Genomic DNA, 26,569 nt, shown 5'->3' with positions numbered 1-26,569 from the left:
ATGTTGGTGGTATTGTTACATTTTGAACTAAAACACCAGTATATCTTACAGATAGTAGTATTGTTACATTTTGTTAGTAGTATTGTTACATTTTGAACTAAAACACCAGTATATCTTAGAGATAATGTTAGTTGTATTGTTACATTTTGGACTAAAACACCAGTATATCTTACAGATACTGTTAGTAGTATTGTTACATTTTGAACTAAAACACCAGTGTACTTTACAGATAATGTTGGTAGTATTGTTACATTTTGGACTAAAACACCAGTATATCTTACAGATACTGTTAGTAGTATTGTTACATTTTGAACTAAAACACCAGTATATCTTAGAGATACTGTTAGTAGTATTGTTACATTTTGGACTAAAACACCAGTATATCTTACAGATACTGTTAGTAGTATTGTTACATTTTGAACTAAAACACCAGTGTATCTTAGAGATAATGTTGGTAGTATTGTTACATTTTGGACTAAAACACCAGTATATCTTACAGATACTGTTAGTAGTATTGTTACATTTTGAACTAAAACACCTGTATATCTTAGAGATAATGTAAGTAGTATTGTTACATTTTGAACTAAAACACCAGTATATCTTACAGATAATGCTAGTTGTATTGTTACGTTTTGGACTAATACACCAGTATATCTTACAAATAGTGATCTCTTATTAATACTGATAGACTAAAATCATTATTGTTGTCTTTCCTCTGGGTTCAAGTTGCTCAACTGAACTCACATATGTGGCTGTGATCACCTAGTGACAGGAAATATACCAAAACATACAGAATTATTTCAAAGTCTGTAGAGCAGTGGAGATTACCTTTACTTATGTTACCTTTGTGTAATAGATTGTTTCTTTTTTCTACTCGCCGTTCCACTCGTTGTGGTATGTAATTATACATTTCTATTTAATGGGGAATGTGAGCTATTTATTTTGTTATCGACATGAGTTTTTGATCTGTCTATCATTTGAAGATATTCTTCGTTTTTGTTCAAGAACTATTCTCTTTAATCTTTTCTTTGTTTGAAATTAAGCACAAAGCTACACAATGGGCTATCTGTGCTCTGCCCACTACGGGTATCGAAACTTTAAACTCTATCATTTCTAGGATTGTGAGACCGCAGATACGCCGCTTTGCCACTGGGAGGGGCTGGGGGCTCTTTAATCTCTATTAAATCAACTGTTGCCAACTGATCGAGGTCTTGCATTCTTTAGGTCACTAGAATCTATTTTATTATGGCCGAAACACGTGGAGCCTTGAAGAGTAATTTCATGTTGAAATAAAATGGTTAAATATTCCTGGTCGATATGATGACGTGTCCAAGTGGGCGGGGCATGTTACTGTACGACAGGTTCTCGCGACAGTAGAGGCTATGCATGCTAAACATCAAGCCTTCAAAACACGCATGAATATAATTCAGTCCTATTCCTGATTACAGCTTATGAAATTCATAATTTAGCCTTAACCTCATTCTTGACATAGACAGGAACTTTATCCTACTCTCTGATTTTGTTTTGCACGCAACGTATACGGATAGTCTTCTGAGGAAGTAAGTTATCCGGGACATAAATAAACAATAACTCTACCTGTACCCTCGTGTGAATTAATGAGAGACATTCAGGCCCCACATGTTTCGAAGACGTAAATATAAAGGTCAGTTTCACAAGATAAAGTCGGTTGAAGCGTCAATGTGCAACAGGTTTGAATTTTTTTTTAAAATGAATTTCAGATACAATTCGTCACATGCACAAATACTGAAATATGTAATTTTCTTAATACTTTTCTGTTCTTTAATGGATTTAACCTCGCTTAAAATAAAGATAAATTTTAATTCTTAACCGGACATAACATCATTTAAATTTTCATTCTTAAATGGACTTCACCTCATTAAGGTAAGGATGAGTTTTATTGTTAGATGGACTTAAAATTACTTAAAATAAGGATAATTCTTCAAATTTCATCGGACGTAACATCATTTAAGTTTTCATTCTTAAATGGACTTCACCTCATTAAGGTAAGGATGAGTTTTATTGTTAGATGGACTTAAAATCACTTAAAATGAGGATAATTCTTCAATTTTCATTGGACATAACATCATTTAAATTTTCATTCTTAAATGGACTTCACCTCATCAAGGTAAGGATGAGTTTTATTGTTAGATGGACTTAAAATTACTTAAAATAAGGATAATTCTTCAAATTTCATCGGACGTAACATCATTTAAGTTTTCATTCTTAAATGGACTTCACCTCATTAAGGTAAGGATGAGTTTTATTGTTAGATGGACTTAAAATCACTTAAAATGAGGATAATTCTTCAATTTTCATCGGACGTAACATCATTTAAGTTTTCTTTCTTAAATGGACTTCACCTCATTAAGGTAAGGATGAGTTTTATTGTTAGATGGACTTAAAATTACTTAAAATAAGGATAATTCTTCAAATTTCATCGGACGTAACATCATTTAAATTTTCATTCTTAAATGGACTTCACCTCATTAAGGTAAGGATGAGTTTTATTGTTAGATGGACTTAAAATCACTTAAAATGAGGATAATTCTTCAATTTTCATTGGACATAACGTCATTTAAATTTTCATTCTTAAATGGACTTCACCTCATTAAGGTAAGGGTGAGTTTTATTGTTAAATGGACTTAAATCACTTAAAATGAGGATAATTCTTCATTCTTCAATGGAGTTAACATGACTAAATGAACCTTTCTTAATCCCTAAGAAACTGTCTTTCATGCTATGGACAAATAATTTTCTCTAAACTGACAAATTCTTACCTACGATACGAGTAACTTATTCGAAAAATGATTTCATTTCAACTTTCATTTATTAGTAAGTGTTAATTGTTTTAATGTTTAGACTAATTTAATTTCACTTATGTATTTTTGAAAAACCATGTTCTATTAAATTCGACGCTTCGTTTAAAGCGTTTATAGTTATTTACCATTAGACTATTTTCTGATCATTCTAGAAGGAAAGAAGACCTTGTCATGTGTAACTTACCTTAATATTGACATCTGTATTATAATATGGCTGTTTTATCACCTTAGGCTTAATTATCATATATGACTATTTTATTATTACAAATTACTGTTTCTTAATATTTAGTAACAATTTTAATACACCAACAATTCGGAAATTACTGTTTTCCATTTCGAACTAAAATGCATCTCTAGAAGTTAATACATTTATTAGTAATTTCATATTACTGCATGTTTTGTGGAAATAATAAAAAGGTGTGACACAAGGGTGACACGCAAAATAAGTAAAACAAGCAGATGTTTGTTTTGAATTTCACACAAAGCTACACGAGGGCTATCTGCGCTAGCCGTCCCTAATTTAGCAGTGTAAGACTAGAGGGAAAGCAGCTAGTCATCACCATCCACCGCCAACTCTTGAGCTACTCTTTTACCAACGAATAGTGGGATTGACGTCACGTTATAACGCCCCCACGACTGACAGGCCTAGCATGTTCGGTGCGACGGAGATTCGAACCCACGACCCTCAGATTACGAGTCGAGCGCCGCAACCACCTGGCCATTCTATTTTTTTAATAGTATATACATATAAATATTTTTACTCTACGTGAAAATAATAATCAAAACATTGCTGTTTTACAACACGAATGTTATAAATAGCAGTAGGTATCGTGACTGTATTATTTCGATTTTTTAACAGTATTTATTGTATTATGAATAACAATATACATTGCGTTAAGCATCAAAATTACTTACGGTAAGTTTGAGAAGATCTGACGACGAGAAACGAAGATAACATTCGTGACATGACCACATGTTAGAAATAAGATTCAGTAACTAGTAAACCACTTGAACAGACAACATCCAGCGACGTAATTCAGAACATAAATAAAAGAAAATAAAGATATATGACTCGTATGTCACAAACGTTTACAGGAAATACACGGGTGCAGATGAATTCCTTGGCTATCAAGCGAAGCATTCCGTCAATATTTGTATAGGTGCTATAGAATGCCTCGTTTCACAAATAAACAAAATTGTAAGACCAAAACTGCCAACCAGGAAGAGAAATACTTCAATACGACTATTGTTGACAATGAACAACCGGAAGAAACAAACAAAAAACACACGATAATATAAGAACAACAGAAAATCAAACGTTGTTCAGAAGCCACAATATAATATTACTTAACATCATATCATCTAGAGGCCTAACTGACAGCAAATCCACCAACCACAACACCCCTTGTCCAAATGGACTCTTGGCCCAGCATAACCAGGTGGTTAGGGCGCTCGACTTGCAATCTGTGGGTCGTGGGTTCGACCCCCATTTACGCAAAACATGGGCGTCCTTTCAGCCGTGGAGGCGTTATTATGTGACGGTCAATTCTACTATTTGTTGGTAAAAGAGTAGCCAAAGAATTAGCGGTGGGTGGTGATGATTATTGCATTCCCTCTAGTCTTACACTATTAAATTAGGGACGACTATCACAGATAGTTTTCGTGTAGCTTTGCGCGAAATTCAAAAACAAACAAACAAACAACTCAAATGGACTACAATACACTGGACAGACAAAACGATCAACCCGTGTAAGAATTCAGAGATATAACAGATAAATCAGACTTTGTAATGGTTTTTAAAAGAGACCCAAAACTCGAGTTCTTCGAATAGTTCACTATTCGTCTTCTGAAGTCTTGAGTCTCTTTTAAAAAACATTACAAGTTTTGAAATTAACAAACGATAAAAAATAAACACAAAAAAGTTTGTATGTCCACCTATCTAATAAAAAACTCAACCAACTTCACAAAAAGAAGTCAGTAAAAGATATATAATTATTTTGAAAGCTTCCAAATAAACAGTTGGTTAAACTTCCTAAACAGGGAGACCCCAGAGGAGTGAATGGTCCACTATTCTTTTTATCAAGAAACGTTGGATAAAATAAGACCATTTACCATTATACAACCAGAACGTAGGATAAAACAAGACCACCTACCATTATACAACCAGAACGTAGGATAAAACAAGACCACCTATCATTATACAACCAGAATGAAGGATAAAACAAGACCACCTATCATTATACAACCAGAATGAAGGATAAAACAAGACCACCTATCATTATACAACCAGAATGAAGGATAAAACAAGACCACCTATCATTATACAACCAAAACGCAGGATAAAACAAGACCACCTATCATTATACAACCGGAATGAAGGATAAAACAAGACCATCTACCATTATACAACCAGAACGTTTGATAAAACAAGACCACCTACCATTATACAACCAGAACGTAGGATAAAACAAGACCACCTACCATTATACAACCAGAATGAAGGATAAAGCAAGACCACCTATCATTATACAACCAGAATGAAGGATAAAACAAGACCACCTATCATTATACAACCAGAATGAAGGATAAAACAAGACCACCTATCATTATACAACCAAAACGCAGGATAAAACAAGACCACCTATCATTATACAACCAGAATGAAGGATAAAGCAAGACCACCTATCATTATACAACCAGAATGAAGGATAAAACGAGACCACCTATCATTATACAACCAAAACGCAGGATAAAACAAGACCACCTATCATTATACAACCAGAATGAAGGATAAAACAAGACCACCTATCATTATACAACCAGAACGAAGGATAAAACAAGACCACCTATCATTATACAACCAGAATGAAGGATAAAACAAGACCACCTATCATTATACAACCAGAATGAAGGATAAAACAAGACCACCTATCATTATACAACCAGAATGAAGGATAAAACAAGACCATCTATCATTATACAACCAGAATGAAGGATAAAACAAGACCACCTATCATTATACAACCAGAATGAAGGATAAAACAAGACCACCTATCATTATACAACCGGAATGAAGGATAAAACAAGACCATCTACCATTATACAACCAGAACGTTTGATAAAACAAGACCACCTACCATTATACAACCAGAATGAAGGATAAAGCAAGACCACCTATCATTATACAACCAGAATGAAGGATAAAACAAGACCACCTATCATTATACAACCAAAACGCAGGATAAAACAAGACCACCTATCATTATACAACCAGAATGAAGGATAAAACAAGACCACCTATCATTATACAACCAGAATGAAGGATAAAACAAGACCACGTACCATTATATAAAAAGCAGTTTGATGACTCAACATTCAGTACTTCAAAAAGTACTAAAATGAATCATTCAAACAATTTCATACTTCCATTTAACCTAAAAAATTGTCCCAAATTTGCGTTATAAAAACGTGTTTAGTTGCACCATTACTTGCACTGAGAACAATAAACAAGTTCTCATAAAAGATAAACATTTATATGTAAACTGCACGATTACTACACAAAATACAAGTTATGCATGCTGAGCACTGGATGCTTCGTTTGTTTCTGACGTTCCCAGGTAGAATAGCGTAAAGCGTGCTCAAGTACAACTCTCAAATTCGGGGTTTGATCCCTGCAGTGAACACAACACATAAACCAATGTGGCTGTGGGAAGAGAGCTAGTGAAAAGGACTCACCGTCATTTGTTCGGCTACTGTGATCGAGTAGTGGGCTTTGAACATTACTTTCATAGCGCGGTTGTGAGACGCGAACAAGGAACCCACAGATTCACAGCCCTCGCTCGCTGACCACTCAAAATAGTTTGTAACTTAAATATTTTATATTTTACTCTGCGTGGAAATTTTTAAATAAATTACAAGGTAGATAAGATACTATTTTTGCTGTTTAGATAGATTTGGATTTCAGCTCACTCATTACTGACATTTTGTTATTTTGAAGAAATGGTACTGGGGTGGAGACTAGAAGCTCCGCCTTAAACTCCATGAAAAATTTACTTCAATTATTAACTTTTCAAAAGTCAATATTTCAATAAATGAACTCCCTTTGTAGAGGCTATTCTTCTGAAAAACATAAAAAAATCCAAAGCCCTTTAATAGTGGCCGTTTTTCGGAAAAGCATAAAGACTTGAAAGCAGAAAACAGCTGACGTACTGCTGTTATTAGATAAATGAAACACTTCGTATAAGCTGTCGGTCAGGGCGCCCAATTTCCAAGCTGCCGTTTGCGAGATCCAAACCCACCACCGAACATGCTTGCCCTTTCAGCCATGGAGGCTTTATAATATGACGATCATTTCCACGATTCGATTAGAGAACTCCAAGAATTAGTTGTGGACGGTGTTGACTAGTTGGCTTCCCACAGTCTATCCCTTCCAAATTTTGGACGGCTAGAGCAAAGAATTCCCGAGTTACTTAGCATGAAATTCAAAAAACAAACAAAACATATATAAAAACTCAGTTTTCAGAAATATAGTTTAAGTAAAGTTTTGGTTTTTGATGATTGTTTGTTTTTGAATTTCGCACAAAGCTACTCGAGAGCTATCTGTGCTAGCCGTCCCTAATTTAGCAGGGTAAGGCTAGAGGGAAAGCAGCTAGTCATCACCACCCACCGCCAACTCTTGGGCTACTCTTTTACTAACGAACAGTAGGATTGACTGTACCATTATAACGCCTCCACGGCTGAAAGGACGAGCATGTTTGATGTGACGGGGATTCGAACTCGCGACCCTCAGATTACGAGTTAAGAGTCCTAACCATCTGGCCATGCCGGGCCCGTAGACAAGTATGTTCACACCATTTTGGTAACTTCTATTTTCTAGATGTTGTTAGCATGAACCAATCAAGGTGTTTATTTTTTGTCACTTTTCCCATTTTACTGAAAAGAAAGAAAGAAATACTAAATAATCTCTAAATGAGGGGAGACGAGATTTTTAATAACCATAAGATACGTAAAATAACAAAATGCATGTGATACTACATATTTATTGTATGTATAAGCGCTGTGTTTGTGTTTAGGCCTGACTGATTGCATGAGTTATAACCGGTTTAGGAGCTGGTATAATCACAAAGAAAAATGTAAGAAATTTTATTGATGCTTAAACGAAATATAATCCATTTCTAAGAAAGATAAAAACCTGTTCATGTTCGAGAGCGAAGCGTTACATAAGAATTATCAGTTTAAGTTTGTCTTACTGTATTAAATATATCTGTGCTTTAGATATCTCGTGACCTCGGTTTTGTTCGGACAACAAAAAAGTTTGAACGTTCATGTTAATTCTTGATATTCTTGAATTGGAAACGTTGATTCTCTTTTCTCTAAACGTTTTAGATTTTTATATATCGTCGACTTCTTCTGAAGCAAGTCTCAACTTTAGGACTCTTTGCAGTTCCTTTTGAGCCCCGGCATAACCGGGTTACTAAAGCACTCGACTCGCAGTCTGAGGGTCGCGGGTTCGCATCCCCATCGCGCCAAACATGCTCGCCCTTTCAGCTGTGGGGGCGATATAATGTGACGGTCAATCCCACTAATCGTTGGTAAAAGAGTAGCCCAAGAGTTGGCGGTGGGTGGTGATGACTAGTTGCCTTCCTTTTAGTCTTCACTGCTAAATTAGGGACGGCTAGCGCGGATAGCCCTCGTCTTGCTTTCCGCGAAATTAAAAACAAACAAAACTGTTTCTTTAAATAAAATGTGTTGTTTTTTCTCTTGATTAATTAATTTATTCTATTTCATTTTAGATATTGTATTTTATTAATAATCTGTATTGTGTACAAATATATTCAATCCATCAAAATGCTGACATATTAGAAAAAACGTTTCACTCTGCTTGATAATGTGTGTATTGCTTCTACACCACATCTGCTTAATAACAAAACTTCTGTGAATATATATTTATATACATTGTGTGTATTGCTTCCACACCACATCTGCTTAATAACAAAACTTCTGTGAATATATATTTATATACATTGTGTGTATTGCTTCCACACCACATCTGCTTAATAACAAAACTTTTGTGAATATATATTTATAAAAAAAATATTTCTCGAACGAAGATGACCAACACCAAAGAACCGTTCAACAACCATTGTTTTACAGTAATAAGATGGTTGGAAGGACATCAATAACAACATGTAAACAAATTGTACAAGGAGGGCAGATTGTATATTCGTTGAAGGACAGAATTATGCAAGGCTGAAGTTAAGCTCTATTTACTCTCTAGCCCAGAGTGTTGAGGAGCTTTGTCAAAAACCGAAACACATACATAATAAGCTAATCTTAACAATGTTATTCATAAAATAGAATGGTAATTACTGGATATTATTATTTATATAGACTGTTATATACAAATATTTTGTTGTATAGAATATGATCACCGGTGTATTTCAACGTATAAAAATGTCATCCGTATTTTGTAGTTTAAAATATGAACACCAGAGTGTTTCAGCATATAAAAATCACATTCATATTTTATAGTTTAAAATATGAACACCAGAGTGTTTCAGCATATACAAATCACATTCATATTTTGTAGTTTAAAATATGAACACCAGAGTGTTTGAACATTAAACAGATTTTACTACCATTTCATCTCTTCATCATCTCTCCAGTGTTCATGGTATGGATGTTGAAAGATGTCCTGTACTTCTCACCGCAATGATGAAGGTAAAAAATCAAACACACAACACAGTAGGTATCGAACAACATCTACATACGTAACACAATGTCACTAGTCAAATAAAGAAGTTGGTCTTCGAAATTACCTAAAATTGTAGAAAAATACTGAATAAATGCTTAACTAACGGGAAAAACAACTCAGTCCAACAGTAAACAATCTTGTAAGTCGAAATCCCCTGCTTTAAAAACAACAACAACTGTAGTACATACGCATAGACATGGTAGAGGGTGCAGTGGCTTTGACAGCTTCCCCTAAAAAGTGCACCCATATTTAAAAAGCGTAAAAACAGGCTCAGATATCCCCAAAGTGCACCATTATTTTCTGGACAATTTACAAAACCTTTCAGAGAGGCATGAACCTAGATCCCCTACTCTAATATGGCTGCACTACTCGTGTCTTTTTTTCTACAAAAATAGCATCCTCCCCTTAAAGGTTTATTTCTGCTTATGTCCCTGTTTAGCAGCACCTCGATCTAAGTGTCACCATATTATTGAAACATTCAAAGCTTGTGTTTATTCTGGTGGAAAAGATTCCGAAAATAAGAGCAACAATGGAAAACTGAAACTCTTCCATGTTTGTCTGTTTACAAGAGCAAAAATGGAAAATTGAAACTCTTCCATGTTTGTCTGTTTACAAGAGCAACAATGGAAAACTGAAACTCTTCGATGTTTGTCTGTTTACAAGAGCAAATTGGTAAACTGAAACTCTTCCATGTTTGTCTGTTTACAAGAGCAACAATGGAAAACTGAAACTCTTCGATGTTTGTCTGTTTACAAGAGCAACAATGGAAAACTGAAACTCTTCGATGTTTGTCTGTTTACAAGAGCAAATTGGTAAACTGAAACTCTTCCATGTTTGTCTGTTTACAAGAGCAACAATGGAAAACTGAAACTCTTCCATGTTTGTCTGTTTACAAGAGCAACAATGGAAAACTGAAACTCTTCCATGTTTGTCTGTTTACAAGAGCAACAATGGAAAACTGAAACTCTTCGATGTTTGTCTGTTTACAAGAGCAACAATGGAAAACTGAAACTCTTCGATGTTTGTCTGTTTACAAGAGCAACAATGGTAAACTGAAAGTCTTCGATATTTGCTGTCTGTTTACAATAAAGTCACACTGAGCTACTGCTGTGTCCACTGCGGGAAATCGAACTCCGGATTTTACCGTTGTAAGTCCGTAAACTTATCACTGTCTCACCGAGAGATGAGAAATTTTCGAATTACGAAAATAAAATGATAGGCATTTTAATATATAAAAACCGAATCAACTAGAACGAATTTTTTTTTCCTGGTAAAAGGTCCCCCGTTAGTACAGCACTAAGTCTACGCATTTATAACACTATGATTAGGGGTTCGATTCCCCGTGGTGGACTCAGCAGACAGCCCGATGTGGCTTTGCTATGAGGAAAACACACACACACCCGGTAAAAGACTACTTTAAATTAATGGCATAAAAAGAAACTCAGTAACTTATGTAATTGAAAATAGAACAATAACGCTACGGGCAGGTGCTCTCATAACAACAGTTTATAGTAGAACTGAAACAATCTAATGGCTCTAAAACACGAAATCCATTAGTAGACAAAAGTTTGTTTTTACACGGGTTGCATTGCTATCGTATTAGAATAAATTCAAATTATACAATTTTGGTACTGAAAAGCTATATCTTTGGCAATGTTTTATAAAACTCTATAGTTGGGAAAAAAAACCTTGTATGAATAATGTTGGAAGTAGGTATGTGCTACTAGGCAAGATTATTACAACAAAAATATCCTTAGTATATAAGATCATATAATAACTGAACAATAATATATATAGTTATTAAAGTCGTACAGGTTACTCAATAAGAATAAATTTTGTGACTTGAGTCATAGATTCAGCGAAAAAGTCATGAATATCGACTGTCGAATACGTAACACGTATATGCTTAGTCAATGAAGTCATATACAGAGCATTGAATAAATATATGTTTAGTTACCCAAGCCACGCATGCTGTTTACTGTTTAACATTCAAGTATGTAAGTATATATTATTAACCAAGTATATCCTTAATACCTGAAGTTTTATAATCCGTTATTAACCAAGTATATCCCTAATTCCTGAAGTTTTATAATCCGTTACTAACCAAGTATATCCTTAATTCCTGAAGTTTTATAATCCGTTATTAACCAAGTATATCCTTAATGCCTGAAGTTTTATAATCCGTTATTAACCAAGTATATCCTTAATTCCTGAAGTTTTATAATCCGTTATTAACCAAGTGTATCCTTAATTCCTGAAGTTTTATAATCTGTTATTAACCAAGTATATCCTTAATTCCTGAAGTTTTATAAACCGTTATTAACCAAGTATATCCTTAATACCTGAAGTTTTATAATCTGTTATTAACCAAGTATATCCTTAATTCCTGAAGTTTTATAATCCGTTATTAACCAAGTATATCCTTAATACCTGAAGCTTTATAATCCGTTATTAACCAAGTATATCCTTAATACCTGAAGTTTTATAATCCGTTACTAACCAAGTATATACTTAATTCCTGAAGTTTTATAATCCGTTACTAACCAAGTATATCCCTAATTCCTGAAGTTTTATAATCCGTTACTAACCAAGTATATCCTTAATTCCTGAAGTTTTATAATCCGTTATTAACCAAGTATATCCCTAATTCCTGAAGTTTTATAATCCGTTACTAACCAAGTATATCCTTAATTCCTGAAGTTTTATAATCCGTTACTAACCAAGTATATCCTTAATTCCTGAAGTTTTATAATCCGTTACTAACCAAGTATATCCTTAATTCCTGAAGTTTTATAATCCGTTATTAACCAAGTATATCCTTAATACCTGAAATTTTATAATCCGTTACTAACCAAGTATATCCCTAATTCCTGAAGTTTTATAATCCGTTACTAACCAAGTATATCCTTAATTCCTGAAGTTTTATAATCCGTTATTAACCAAGTATATCCCTAATTCCTGAAGTTTTATAATCCGTTACTAACCAAGTATATCCTTAATTCCTGAAGTTTTATAATCCGTTACTAACCAAGTATATCCTTAATTCCTGAAGTTTTATAATCCGTTATTAACCAAGTATATCCTTAATACCTGAAATTTTATAATCCGTTACTAACCAAGTATATCCCTAATTCCTGAAGTTTTATAATCCGTTACTAACCAAGTATATCCTTAATTCCTGAAGTTTTATAATCCGTTATTAACCAAGTATATCCTTAATGCCTGAAGTTTTATAATCCGTTATTAACCAAGTATATCCTTAATTCCTGAAGTTTTATAATCCGTTATTAACCAAGTATATCCTTAATTCCTGAAGTTTTATAATCCGTTACTAACCAAGTATATCCTTAATACCTGAAGCTTTATAATCTGTTATTAACCAAGTGTATCCTTAATACCTGAAGCAAGCTTTATAATCTGTTATTAACCAAGTATATCCTTAATACCTGAAGTTTTATAATCCGTTACTAACCAAGTATATCCCTAATTCCTGAAGTTTTATAATCCGTTACTAACCAAGTATATCCTTAATTCCTGAAGTTTTATAATCCGTTATTAACCAAGTATATCCTTAATGCCTGAAGTTTTATAATCCGTTACTAACCAAGTATATCCCTAATTCCTGAAGTTTTATAATCCGTTACTAACCAAGTATATCCTTAATACCTGAAGTTTTATAATCCGTTACTAACCAAGTATATTCCTAATTCCTGAAGTTTTATAATCCGTTACTAACCAAGTATATCCTTAATTCCTGAAGTTTTATAATCCGTTATTAACCAAGTATATCCTTAATTCCTGAAGTTTTATAATCCGTTATTAACCAAGTATATCCTTAATTCCTAAAGTTTTATAATCTGTTATTAACCAAGTATATTCTTAATTCCTGAAGTTTTATAATCCGTTATTAACCAAGTATATCCTTAATACCTGAAGTTTTATAATCTGTTATTAACCAAGTATATCCTTAATTCCTGAAGTTTTATAATCCGTTATTAACCAAGTATATCCTTAATACCTGAAGCTTTATAATCCGTTATTAACCAAGTATATCCTTAATTCCTGAAGTTTTATAATCCGTTATTAACCAAGTATATCCTTAATACCTGAAGTTTTATAATCCGTTACTAACCAAGTATATCCCTAATTCCTGAAGTTTTATAATCCGTTACTAACCAAGTATATCCTTAATGTCTGAAGTTTTATAATCCGTTACTAACTAAGTATATCCTTAATTCCTGAAGTTTTATAATCCGTTATTAACCAAGTATATCCTTAATGCCTGAAGTTTTATAATCCGTTATTAACCAAGTATATCCTTAATTCCTGAAGTTTTATAATCTGTTATTAACCAAGTATATCTTTAATACCTGAAGCAAGCTTTATAATCTGTTATTAACTAAGTATATCCTTAATACCTGAAGCTTTATAATCTGTTATTAACCAAGTGTACCCCGAGTAGATAAAACTTTATAATATGTTATTAAACAAGTATATTCCTAGTAGATAAAGCTTTATAATCTGTTGTATACCAATTATATCTTTACAAAAAGAAGCTTTATAACTCGTTATTAATCAAGTATATACTTAGTAGTTGAAGCTTTATAACTGGTTCTTAAAAATGTGTTTTGAATGTTTGAAGTTATACAAACTTCCTTAGAACATAATGGTGAAGTTATTTGTCGGTCTTACACTGATAGGAAAAGAATGATAGATAAGAGTACAATAAATTTCTATTGATGAACGTTCATATCCTTACAAAACTACTGTACTAATCAGGAAATTGATCTATGGATTAAATTAAAGTATAACGTAGATAAAAATAAAAGAATATTTTGCGTTTGAATAAAACTGACTTTCAAGCAATAACTTTGGATTTCTGTAAAATGTCCACGGCAAAATAGTAATGGATATTTATATCCACCCTTATTTGCAATCCTCAGTTGCGTTTGCTTTCAGAAATGTCTATACAATTCGAAGCTTTAAAACAATCACTATTTTAACTGCTTATATTTACCTCAAATACTTTAACATAAATTATTATTTAATGTCAATTTTACTTATTCAGTTCATTATCATGTAATAATCATTATTTTTACTTAATTCTGGCTTGAATATACATTGTTTAGTTTTGTCTAAATACGAAATAACCACAATTTAAACTTAGTTTTCCATATTTGTGTTCTCTAAAATCTCTCTCTTTAACAGTTGTTTCACTCGTTCAGTTCGCAAACAGTTTAGTATCAATTGCTTATTTATATACCTCTATTTCCCTTTAAATATACATTAATTTGGTCATAAAATTATGTCATATCAAAGGAGCTACATGTAGTTTCTTTAGTTACGATTTATTTAATTGAAATGTACCTCAGTTTTGTAGCCAAAATACTGTATAATCTCCTAATAAAAACTGTTCTCATCCAGAGATATAGTGTTGTAATTGGTTCATCAACTAGACACTAGCATTAAAACCTGAAAATTTTACAGCTATAATACTGTGAACTAACTTTTTCAGGTTTTAAAGCTGGTGACGAAACAGTTCTGAAACGTCCACTGTAAAAACTGTTTTTAATATTTATAATTACTGATTCATAATGCATTACTTCAGTTTGATCATTTAATATTCGTAATCTGAGGGTCGCGGGTTCGAATCCCCCTCACATCAAAATACTTGCCATTTCAGCCGTGGAGGTATTATAACATGACGGTCAATCCCACTATTTGATGTTAAAACAGTAGCCCAAGAATTGGCGGTGGGTGGTGATGATTAGCTGCCTTCCCTCTAGTCTTAAATTGCTACATTAGAGACGACTAGCGCAGATAGCCCTCGCGTAGCTTTGCGCAAAATTGAAAACAATCCAAGCCAGTCATTTCATATTAACAGAAATTCGTTTTCAATGGTAGAGTTGTCTCTTTTTGTTTCTAATTTAAGTGAAGATAAAATGATAGCAGAACATTTCCAGAGAACCCTTTAACTAACTCCATCATTATGATGTACTATATACTAAATGGTTTCATTAAACTTAAGCCGGTCAAACGAAGCTAATAATCCACAACTTTTTCTGGTGATTAATACCCGCCTATTTCTAATTAAAATCACTAATCCAGGATTTTCAAGTAATGTTCACTCGTTATTAGGTTACTTTAGTGCAGTGCAGCGTGCATTGCACGTGGTTTTGTAAAATAAAAAAAATCGTCTTCCAAAGTATCATATGTTGTATGGTAGAATTAGACTATAACCTTTATGAAGCTAAAGTGTTATGCTGTAAAATAAAATTAGATGTGATATCGTTATATCTATGCCATGGTAATTATGATAAGCAAAAACCTTATATATAGTAAGGTTACTACTAGAAGGAGGTAAGTCCCCCAACAAACGAGACATCAAGGACCTAAACACACAAAAGAATATATACCACACCCACTATCTTACAGCAAAGTCTTATATTAAACAAATGTTTCTAGATCTGTTGTTCATATTGTCATAGTGCATTTACTACAACCTAATTATGTCAAGGCCCAAATTCTGCAAAAATATTTCTACAAAACTACAAGCTACAGGTGTTAAAGTACGATTTCGATTCCGTACATCACTGTGATAAGTAAATATAATACACTGTTAAGACTTCCAAGATAACAGAAAGTGGAATAATTATGCTGCACTGATAAACGAAGACCGACCACCCAACACACAAACTAGATGAAAGACAATAAGCTCAACTATTGTCTTGAACATAATTAACTTAGCTTCTCAAACCAAATTTTATCATTCATAGGAGGAAGTTCTTTCGTCCCACACTTCATTGTACATGCCAAGAAAAGTTGCCAACAAAATCTTAGATTCAGCACACATATCGAAAAAACAAACAAAAACAACTTGGTGTGGGGGTCGAGATTTTATAAAACTCCTGAACTATAACACTATGTTCGACATTCATATCCACGTGGACGTTGAGAAGTTGAAGCCAATACTTCATAAGAGGAACCTTATATGAAATCAGACACATGGTGCTCCCTAACCGTCATGGCTTATACAGTGTAATATGTTGTCCTGCGAAGTATTTACCAAGATGGGAATATCGTCATTCGTGTACTGTAGTAAAGTAAGCCCATTTATACCTAATGACTGTTTCATGAGTCTGTTTACGGAGACGTAATAGTTTGTTTTGTTTTCTAAAGTGAAAGCTGATTAAAGCAGGGTTGGTAACTTCACTTACTCTACTGGCTCTTGAAGCATCTTCTGAACGTACTTTAATAACATCTTCCCCATAAGTGTCCCCAGTGTAGAAGTTCTCTGGAAGCACCTTCTGAACGTACTTTAATAACAACTTCCCCATAACTGTTCCCAGTGTAGAAATTCTCTCGAAGTACCTTCTGGACGTACTTTAATAACAACTTCCCCATAACTGTCCCCAGTGTAGAAGTTATCTCGAAGCATCTTCTGAACGTACTTTAATAACAACTTCCCCATAACTGTCCCCAGTGTAGAAATTCTCTCGAAGTACCTTCTGGACGTACTTTAATAACAACTTCCCCATAACCCCTTGTAACGTTATCTCGAAGCATCTTCTGAACGCTGTCCTTAATAACAACTTCCTCATAACTGTCCCCAGTGTAGAAATTTTCTCGAAGCAACTTCCCCATAACTGTCCCTATTGTATAGGTTCTTCAGAACACCTTGTGACGTGCTTCAATAGCAACTTCACCACGGCTGTCCTCATTGTACAGGTTCTCTTGATGCACCTTCTGAACGTGCTTCAATACCAACTTCACCACGCATGTCCCTATTGTACAGGTTCTCTTGAAGCACCTTCTGAACGTGCTTCAATACCAACTTCACCACGCATGTCCCTATTGTACAGGTTCTTTTGAAGCACCTTCTGAACGTGCTTCAATACCAACATCACCACGCATGTCCCTATTGTACAGGTTCTCTTGAAGCACCTTCTGGATGAACTTTAACAACAACTTCACCATGACTGTTCCTCCTGTATAGGTTCTTGCTGGAATCATCGTTTGAACATACTTCATTACCCGAATAGGAACCTCTTGTTATGTATAAAGTGAAGAACAATCTCATAATCACTTCCAATAATTCTTATATCAGCTCTCGACATAATTATCACAAATATTTATTAGTTTAATGTAATTTCAAACAACACATGTTTATTTTTAATACACATTACAATATAATATATATTTTTAATACACATTACAATATTATATATATTTTTAATACACACACACACACACACACATGTATGTAGCAGAGTAACGTAGTCAAAAACACTAATGAAACTTAGCAAGACATTTGCAATATCGGTAATCAATAGAGGGCGTTAAACATCGCAGTGACGGATTGAAAATTCATGCGACCTAATTAAAATTCCTTCAGTAAATGAAGAATTATGACCATACAGTTGTTTATGTATCGTTAACAGGTTGATGTCACAATCATAGAGGGCGTAGCTTTATTTTTTCACGTTCAATCAATCTCATGGATTATTTTCACAATCTTATTTTCCCCTAGTTCAGTTTTTTTAATCACAAAAGTGTAAATTCCGAACTTAGAAGTCTCAGCTTTTAAATGTGGAGTTATCTCTAGGAGAGAAGTATCAGTTGGAATCTACTACAAAACTAACGTTACTAAGTCAGTTTTCACATTCATTTAAGACACATTAATATAACAAGTGATATATATATATATTATCAATATGATCAATTGTATACATACAAACAGTATAAGATACCGATTTAATATGTAAGTTTTATATAACTATTTTGCGACGCTATAAATTTGAATTATTCAAAGCATGGCACAACAGATTCTGATTGTCGTTACATGAGAAACAGAAACAACATAATATATATATATATACACATGAACACACTTATATTACTACATATATATATATATATGTATATTGATTGGTGTATGCTTCAATATTACCAAGAAATAATAGGGCGTGGTGCCCTGCGTATGACATTACCGCCTCTATAGCAATACGTTCCAGAAGTGACTTGAATACTTGGACCTGGTGACCTCAGTTTTTATTTCCCGAGCCGTTTCATTGGGTATTAAGGCAATACGAGACCGCCTTATTGGCTGTTAACCACTTGTCCGCGAATTCTTAGGCCCGCCTTTTGCAGAAGCCCAGTAGCTGCTTGGTCCTCTTTGGTCGCCATTTTGTAGAGCATCTGTCGCGATGAGGGGTTTCCACGTGATTGTTTTCAAACAACCGTTTTCCACCGTTACAGGAAACACTGTATTCAATATAAAACAAACAAACAAAACAAGCGCAGGGTGAAGCTTGATGCTCGTTATAAATGTTACATTTTTATTCAGATCTCAACAGAACACGTGAAAAAAAAAATGCGAAAATATCAATTATTCTTGGACTGTCAAGAAAAAAAAAATTCGTGTATTAAAAGGAGTTTTGCATAATGGGAGTGTGATGTAGTTTTTAAAAAAAATATTATGGCCATATACGTTTATGACGTAACCAGAAGTCGAAAATAAAAGAGGAAGTAAATAGCTTAGAATGATCTAATTATTGATATTTATATCATGACATTTCACATTACATCACTCGTCTTATATTTTCAGTTAAGTATAATAAATGAGTAGATTAATGTGTTTATAATGTTTATTAATGTGTCAACACACTGACTTAGTCTTGTGAAACAAACAGTACTATTCTTGCAAAACTGGTTCACCACTTATGAGGAAGGTTGCTAAGCCTTTACAAGTAAAGGTTGATAAATTGCTACGATATTTCAAGTACATGTACTGTCATGCTTTGATAGTTCTGGATTGAAAATAAACTTTAATAAACTGAAACTGAACTGAGTACCAAATATAACTAAATCTTTATTTTATTTGACACGAAACTGCAGATCAAAAGATGTTCAGATTGAAGAAAGAGCGATCTAAGTAAGGCCTTTTATGGTCATAAAGGTTTCCGTGTTAACGTTATCACTTGCAAGCAACTGACATTTCGTCATACAACAATATTTACAGTTTTTTGTGTTTTTTTGCCTGTTGTTGTTTTTAATTTCGCGCAAAGCTACTCAAGGGCTATCTGCGCTAGCCGTTCCTAATTTAGCAGTGTAAGACTAGAGGGAGGGCAGCTAGTCATCACCACCCACCCCCAACTCTTGGGCTACTCTTTTACCAACGAATAGTGGGATTAACCGTAACATTATAACGCCTCCACGGCTGAAAAGGCGAGCATGTTTGGTGCGACGGGGATGCGAACCCGCTACCCTCAGATTACGAATCGCACGCCTTAACCCATCTGGCCATGCCGGCGCCCAATATTTACAGCAGACTGTATTACTTTAAATAATTTGACTTTATTCTAATAAATTACCATATTAAGTTAGATTTATTAAAATAAACAGTTGGTCGTTTGAGTTTGCTTCCATAAAACTATATCTTACTATGATTCATGATACAAGATATACACAAGTACTGAAATATATGTTCCCTTTATCTCTATAAATCAAGGGGAAAATACATTATTTACAAACGTGGTATTATCTGACTGTGGTGCATTTTTAACTATCTCATACCTTATGTATATTGTCATTTACGAAGTATGAGAAATGTCTGGTTGGTAAACAGTTTCTACATATGTGTTAAATAGCTATAACTTTGCAAAATATCCTAAAACAAACATACACGGCATTATTTAAACTACTGCGTGTAGATATATTCTATAGCTGAAAGTGTGGAGCGTCTTCAGTGACAAACTGATGCTCCAACCTTTGTCTTTTGATCTGCAGAGATACAGTAGAGATACAATTACAGCCAAATATTAACTGAAAGACTAGCCTAAAGGTCAAAATAAACAGAAATTGTAGCATGACGATTAAATATATATATCGTTAACTGAATGACTCATGTAAAAAGTCTAAATATATAGAAATTGTAAAGTGAGAATTGAGTGTATAACTTTAGCTGAATGACTCTCCTGAAAATCAGCATATATATATATATATATATATAAATTCCACACATGCTAAGTGTTAAATATTACTACTGTAATCTGAACTTCCCAATCACACTGTGTGTGTTTGTGTTTTCTTATAGCAAAGCCACATTGGGCTATCTGCTGAGCCCACGGAGGGAAATCGAACCCCTGATTTTAGCGTTGCAAATCCGTAGATTTACCGCTGCACTAGCGGAAGGGGAGCCACCAATCACACTGATTCTCATCTATAAACATCATATGAAAGAAATGTTCCACGCATACTTTAAAAGCTTTGTGTGCATAATTATATTACGGATGTGTCATCTTCGTTCGCGCATGTCCTGTTCTATTTTAAAAGTGTATAAAACCAAAATTAAGAGTAACAAATATTTTTATTTTTTTGCATTTTAAGTTCATAAGTCATGCTCTGCCTACACGCTGCTTAATTATTCTCGTGATTCATGGAATGCGCACGTTTCATTGGAGACACTGCTGCAGAAATTGCAACACCTATAGTGTCTTATGTGTCTAACTAATTTAACGACTGAAAGACAACACACTACTGTATAGTTATGCGAGTGGTTAAATAGATGATCCATTCGGGCGGTCTTCTGCCCCTTTTGGGGGATATTAACATCTTTTAGAATATCAAATTATTTTCATAAATTGTAATTTCATCACCCTTGCTGGAACAAAAAAAAAAGTAAAGTTTATGAATCTTTATATTTATGTTACAAACAGCATTTTATGTTATAAAATGTTATGACAATATTTCAAAGTCATAACAATATATAAATCCGTATTTTGTTGGCGTATATATCATAACATTATATTCAAATGTGTCATACGTAGTTCACGTACGCTTTTCATAAGATACATACAGATACTACTAAAATTGGTGTGTTTTCGTTTAAAAATACATGAGCATAGAGCTATGGCGTAATGCATTCAAACATCGTTTGTGTGCAATACATGCTTGTGTTTAAGACACTGATCAAGATTCTACTTAAAAACATAATTCATGTACACTATGTGTCAGAGATTGAATATCATTGTGCAAACATGACTTATACGTGGATATTTGTTTTAAGGTCTCATATCGTTCGTAGAAATTCTAGCCTCTACGTATTTCAGACGATAAAAGTGCACATATATGATAGTGGCTTATGTGTATTTAAAACTCTGGATTGGTATGTATATATGGATGGCTTACGTATGTTTAAAACACTAGATTTGTACGTGTACAAGAATGACTTATGCATGTTTAAAACACTAGACTTGTACGTGTATAAGAATGACTTATGCATGCTTAAAACACTAGATTTGTACGTGTATAAGAATGACTTATGCATGCTTAAAACACTAGACTTGTACGTGCACAAGAATGGCTTGTGTATGTTTAAAACACTAGATTTATATTTATACAAGAATGACTTATGCATGTTTAAAACTAGATTTGTTCGTATATAAGAATGACTTACGCCTGTTTAAAACACTAGATTTGTACTTGTACCAGAATGACTTATGTGTGTGTTTAAAACTCTGGATTTATACATGTACCAGAATGACTTATGTGTGTGTTTAAAAATCTGGATTTATACGTGTACCAGAATGACTTATGTGTGTGTTTAAAAATCTGGATTCATACGTGTACATGTGGCTTGTGTGTTTAAAATACCATACTTGTATATATATATACAAGTATGTCTCTTAGGCGTGTTTAAAACAGTAAATTTGTACGTGTATAAGAATGACTTAAGTCTGTTTGAAACGCTAAATTTATAAGTATATAAGAATGGTTTACAATTGTTTTAAACACCCATCTTGATTGTACAACAATGTTTTATGTTTGTTTTTAAACACTCAAAATGAATATACAATAATGGTCTAAGTTTGTTTTTAAACACTCAAAATGAATATACAATAATGGTCTACGTTTGTTTTTAAACACTCAAAATGAATATACAATAATGGTCTACGTTTGTTTTTAAACACTCAAAATGAATATACAATAATGGTCCACGTTTGTTTTTAAACACTCAAAATGAATATACAATAATAGTCTACGTTTGTTTTTAAACACTCAAAACGAATATACAATAATGGTCTACATTTGTTTTTAAACACTCAACAATATAAACAGGGATACGTTTCTGAAAACATTGAAAATAAGATTTAGTGATATGACAACAGACGATGACAATACTGGTTTGAGAAACATTCTCAAAGTCAATACAACATTGTTATGCATTGTAGTTCTTGTTGTCATTCGGTTACTGAAGGTAGAATTTGTCTAATTATCAAAATAAATACTACTGTCGCTGTCAGAACGGTTGTCCAGATTAGTACAACCTTATTAGTCTACGTTTTCTCTTGTAGTTCACTCTTGATAATTATTGAAGGTATAATTTGTTCCAGTTATAAAAATGAGTCTAATTGTTAAAAAAACAAACAAAATATGACCTGTTCCTCCATAAAACATAACTTGTTTTACTTATGTCAACGTTCCGCCATTACGACTTCATCGAGACAAACGAGACATTTGCTAACTGATTTAAGGCTTATATCAAACGATTGTCAGTGTCGGTGCAGCTACAGTGTTGTTCTTTTGTAAGTCATACTTGATAGTTACTAAAGTATAGCTTGTTGAAGTTGAAACTAGCGAGAAGAAATCCGAATAAATGAAAATATGCTAAGGATTTGAGCTATTAAAATAGATCTGGAGTGAACCATGTTAATAATGGTAGTGAAAACGGAGAAGTGTACGTAACTTAATGAGAAATTTGATGAGTGTTAAAAAGGAATGTGTCAGTCACTTGAGGGGACTGTTAAGAATATTCACGTCTTTATTGAGGTGCACGAATCAGTGTCATTCTACACAAAGAAAATTTGTGTTTTCTGTAAACACACGAAATAATTCGCCTTGAAATTAAATAAAAAAACTGAAAAACGCCCAAGTAAAATTTAAACGAAAACAAATAGAAAATGGCGAAATAATTTCTGTACTTGAATAACAAATCAATGATCTTCATTAGCACTTTCAGGAGTTGTATTTATTTCTTTGTTCATTAATGAGATATTTTTGTTGTTTATATAGTTCCATCTTATAATAGAAGCAAACCAAAGACGATCAAATATACGACTTACTCCAGTAAAAAGCATATAAAACTGGATGCAAGACCATCGGATCAGCCATGATTAGAAAAACGAATTGAATTAGCCTGTACCAACTCAAGACTTACACTATACCGGCTAACAAAGTGTTTTTGAAACAACAAACCTGTTTTTTATGAAACTAGAAAAAATTGTATTAAGTAAGCAATAAATTACCTAATTATGTAGATTAAAACTTGTAAAATATTTCTTAAGAATGGTGAAGATCATAAGACGATACCTAAAAATAACTTCTCTGAATTGAACAAATTAGGCTGGATTCATATTTATTACTCAGATATATAGTTAAACTGTATGACTAAGACAAAAGTTATAACAATAGCAATGGATGTTATACTGATTATTTAAAGGATTATATTTAATAATAACAATGATTTTATAGCGTAGTTTATAGCGACATTACAATGAAATAATGATATTATCAAGTAACATGAAAATACAATATGATGATATTGTACTTACAGAAACGTGGATAAAATATTCTACTGGATATTTGATATCTGTGGTTGTTGTATGCATACTAATATAAGTAAACACAATAAGTGTGATGGTATTTCAGTTCACGTAATGGTAATATATAATGCGATACTTAAAAATACTCATGAAATTCAAGCTTATGCAATTATTGTACAGTTACAATGTAGAAATTAATATTTTTCCTAAACGTATATTTATCGTTATCAAAATTGTGTAATAAGATTCTTAAATAGTTTATTTAGTTATTTGCTATGTTTATCAAATAAAACGAATAACCTTGTTTCAATTTGTGAGAAGAAATTTATAAAATAGAATGATGTTAATTATTACTTAAATTTAATGCATTAATTTGATTGATTTTTATATATATTAATAAATTCACCAGATCTTGTTTTATTATTTATTTTAAAATAAAAAATAATCTTCAATCAGCAGATAGTAGAATATGTTTCACTGATCATTATTCCATAACATTACAAATTACTGACAATTTTGGAGAATGGAAAGCAGTATGTAATGTTACCTGAATTAAGTATCGTTGAATGTGGGATACCAAAATCTTAACTTACAAATAAAACATGGATAAAGGTTTTAACAACAAACACTTTTGATTGAAATTTTAATAATATTCTGTCAGTGTTGATAAATAATATTACTGATCGCATTAAGATAAAAAAGAACGAAGGTAAATTAAACACTGAGTTACGATAAAATTAGTGAAATTAATACATAGTCATGATCAAATTGTAAACATAAAAAAATATAGAACCATTTATTATAAATTTACACATACAAACATGTGTTAAATATTTATCAACAAAGTCTACGGACGAGTGCTAAAATTTGAATGTAAAAAAATGACACCATAGAATGGTAGAATATTAATAAACTTAGTAATACCATGAGATTACCTTTGAATTTGGTGACAATATTGCAATTAATCAGACTTTAATGTCTCGTAACTCTTATTCAGAAATTACAAATTATTTTAATCGCTGTTGTATCAGCTAATAAATATTTAGCTAATAAATTATTAAACCAGAATCAAAAGTAATATCCTCATAATAAGTAAATAAAAACAAATAAATTAATACAACATTTTTTTTACTATTGTCTGTTACAATTTTAAAGACATTCTAAGTGCCTTTAAAAAATAATAATGTTCAAAAAATGTACTTACTATCTTCAAGTATGTTGGAAATATACCACATCCTACATGCATATGAAAATTATTAGAATACACTATTGTAATGGAATAACTTCAAGTACGTCACAAGAAACAACAGCCATTTCAAGTTATAAAACTGGTAATAAACTTCATAAGAACATTTATTGACCAAATCTGTTAATAGCTGATAAATGTATTTAAAATATTGGTTAATCATTTATAAACCTGCAATATTCTAACTTTTAATCAAATTAGGTTTTCGTTTACAGAAAAGAGACATCCTAGTTCCATAATTAGTAAATTAATTTATATTATTTATGAATAATTAAACAATCATCTTAAAATGATAAGTAAATTTTAAAGTTTAATTAAGATCTTTGACATCGCTTCTCATAAATTATTATTGTTAAACTTAGATAATACTAGTAATTAAGGTGTTGCATTGAAATTCTTGACTAGTTAGTTACCTTAGAAACTAAACTAATAAAACACTTGATTATTCCAAAATTCATTTTTATGGTATTCCCAAAATAATTGTAGTTGAGCCCAATGTCTTCCTTATTAATACGAACAATATATTAACTTATAAGATTAATTAATGGAGAACTAGTTACAATTAGGTTGCTACCTACTTAAGTTTCAAAAGTATAATGTTTGAAAACATTTTAGGTATTAACGACAATTAAGCATTATTTGGATAACAATCTTCGAACTTTGAATACGGGATACAATTGAATACATCAGGTTTTCATGTAATGATAAGAAATAAGTACACATTCTGTACATTCTAATAAAATAGGATTTTATTGGCCCATTGTAAATATAGTGATGAAAATGGTATATACTTAGTTTTTATAGTAAATAGCATTCCTAAACGGGATAAGCATGTTCATTATCTTTATTCTAGGATTAAAAAATGTATATACTTAAAAGATGTAACAGAAGATATATATTTTGATTTGTTAAAGCTGTATATATAATTATAATTTATCCATTTTTCTGTTAACATTCAAATATACCGTGTCCAAGTGCCATAACATAGAGATAATATTATCCTTACTGTATTGGTTACATTGTTCATGGAGGATTAATATTAACCATTCCCACTGTCTTGGTTACATTGTTTATGAAGAATTGATATTAGCCATCCTCACTGTCTTGGTTACATTGTTCATGAAGG

The 26,569-nt window shown here is 32.5% G+C and overlaps 1 long non-coding RNA gene across 19 annotated transcripts in view; it reads right to left on the bottom strand.

Annotated features, from left to right (window-relative positions):
• The window catches only part of LOC143231871 (uncharacterized), a 194,727-nt gene that overhangs the window by 53,226 nt on the left and 114,932 nt on the right, over positions 1-26,569 (bottom strand). For 5 of the 19 annotated variants that reach the window (XR_013017259.1, XR_013017258.1, XR_013017261.1 and 2 more), the window contains one exon: positions 17,711-18,858. The exons of 1 other annotated variant lie outside the window; for it this stretch is intronic. This is a non-coding gene — a long non-coding RNA (uncharacterized LOC143231871). Of the gene's footprint in view, positions 1-3,755; positions 4,262-7,049; positions 7,285-9,478; positions 9,659-17,710; positions 18,859-24,206; positions 24,265-25,401; positions 25,434-26,569 lie in introns of those variants that run through there. 13 more of the 19 variants (XR_013017256.1, XR_013017262.1, XR_013017263.1 and 10 more) reach the window with 9 other exon arrangements.

The sequence above is a fragment of the Tachypleus tridentatus genome, chromosome 11 (assembly GCF_004210375.1).
Source record: "Tachypleus tridentatus isolate NWPU-2018 chromosome 11, ASM421037v1, whole genome shotgun sequence".
Taxonomy (NCBI): Eukaryota; Metazoa; Arthropoda; class Merostomata; order Xiphosura; family Limulidae; genus Tachypleus; species Tachypleus tridentatus.
Note: the sequence above shows the minus strand (reverse complement) of the source record. Positions and strands in the feature narration are given on the sequence as shown.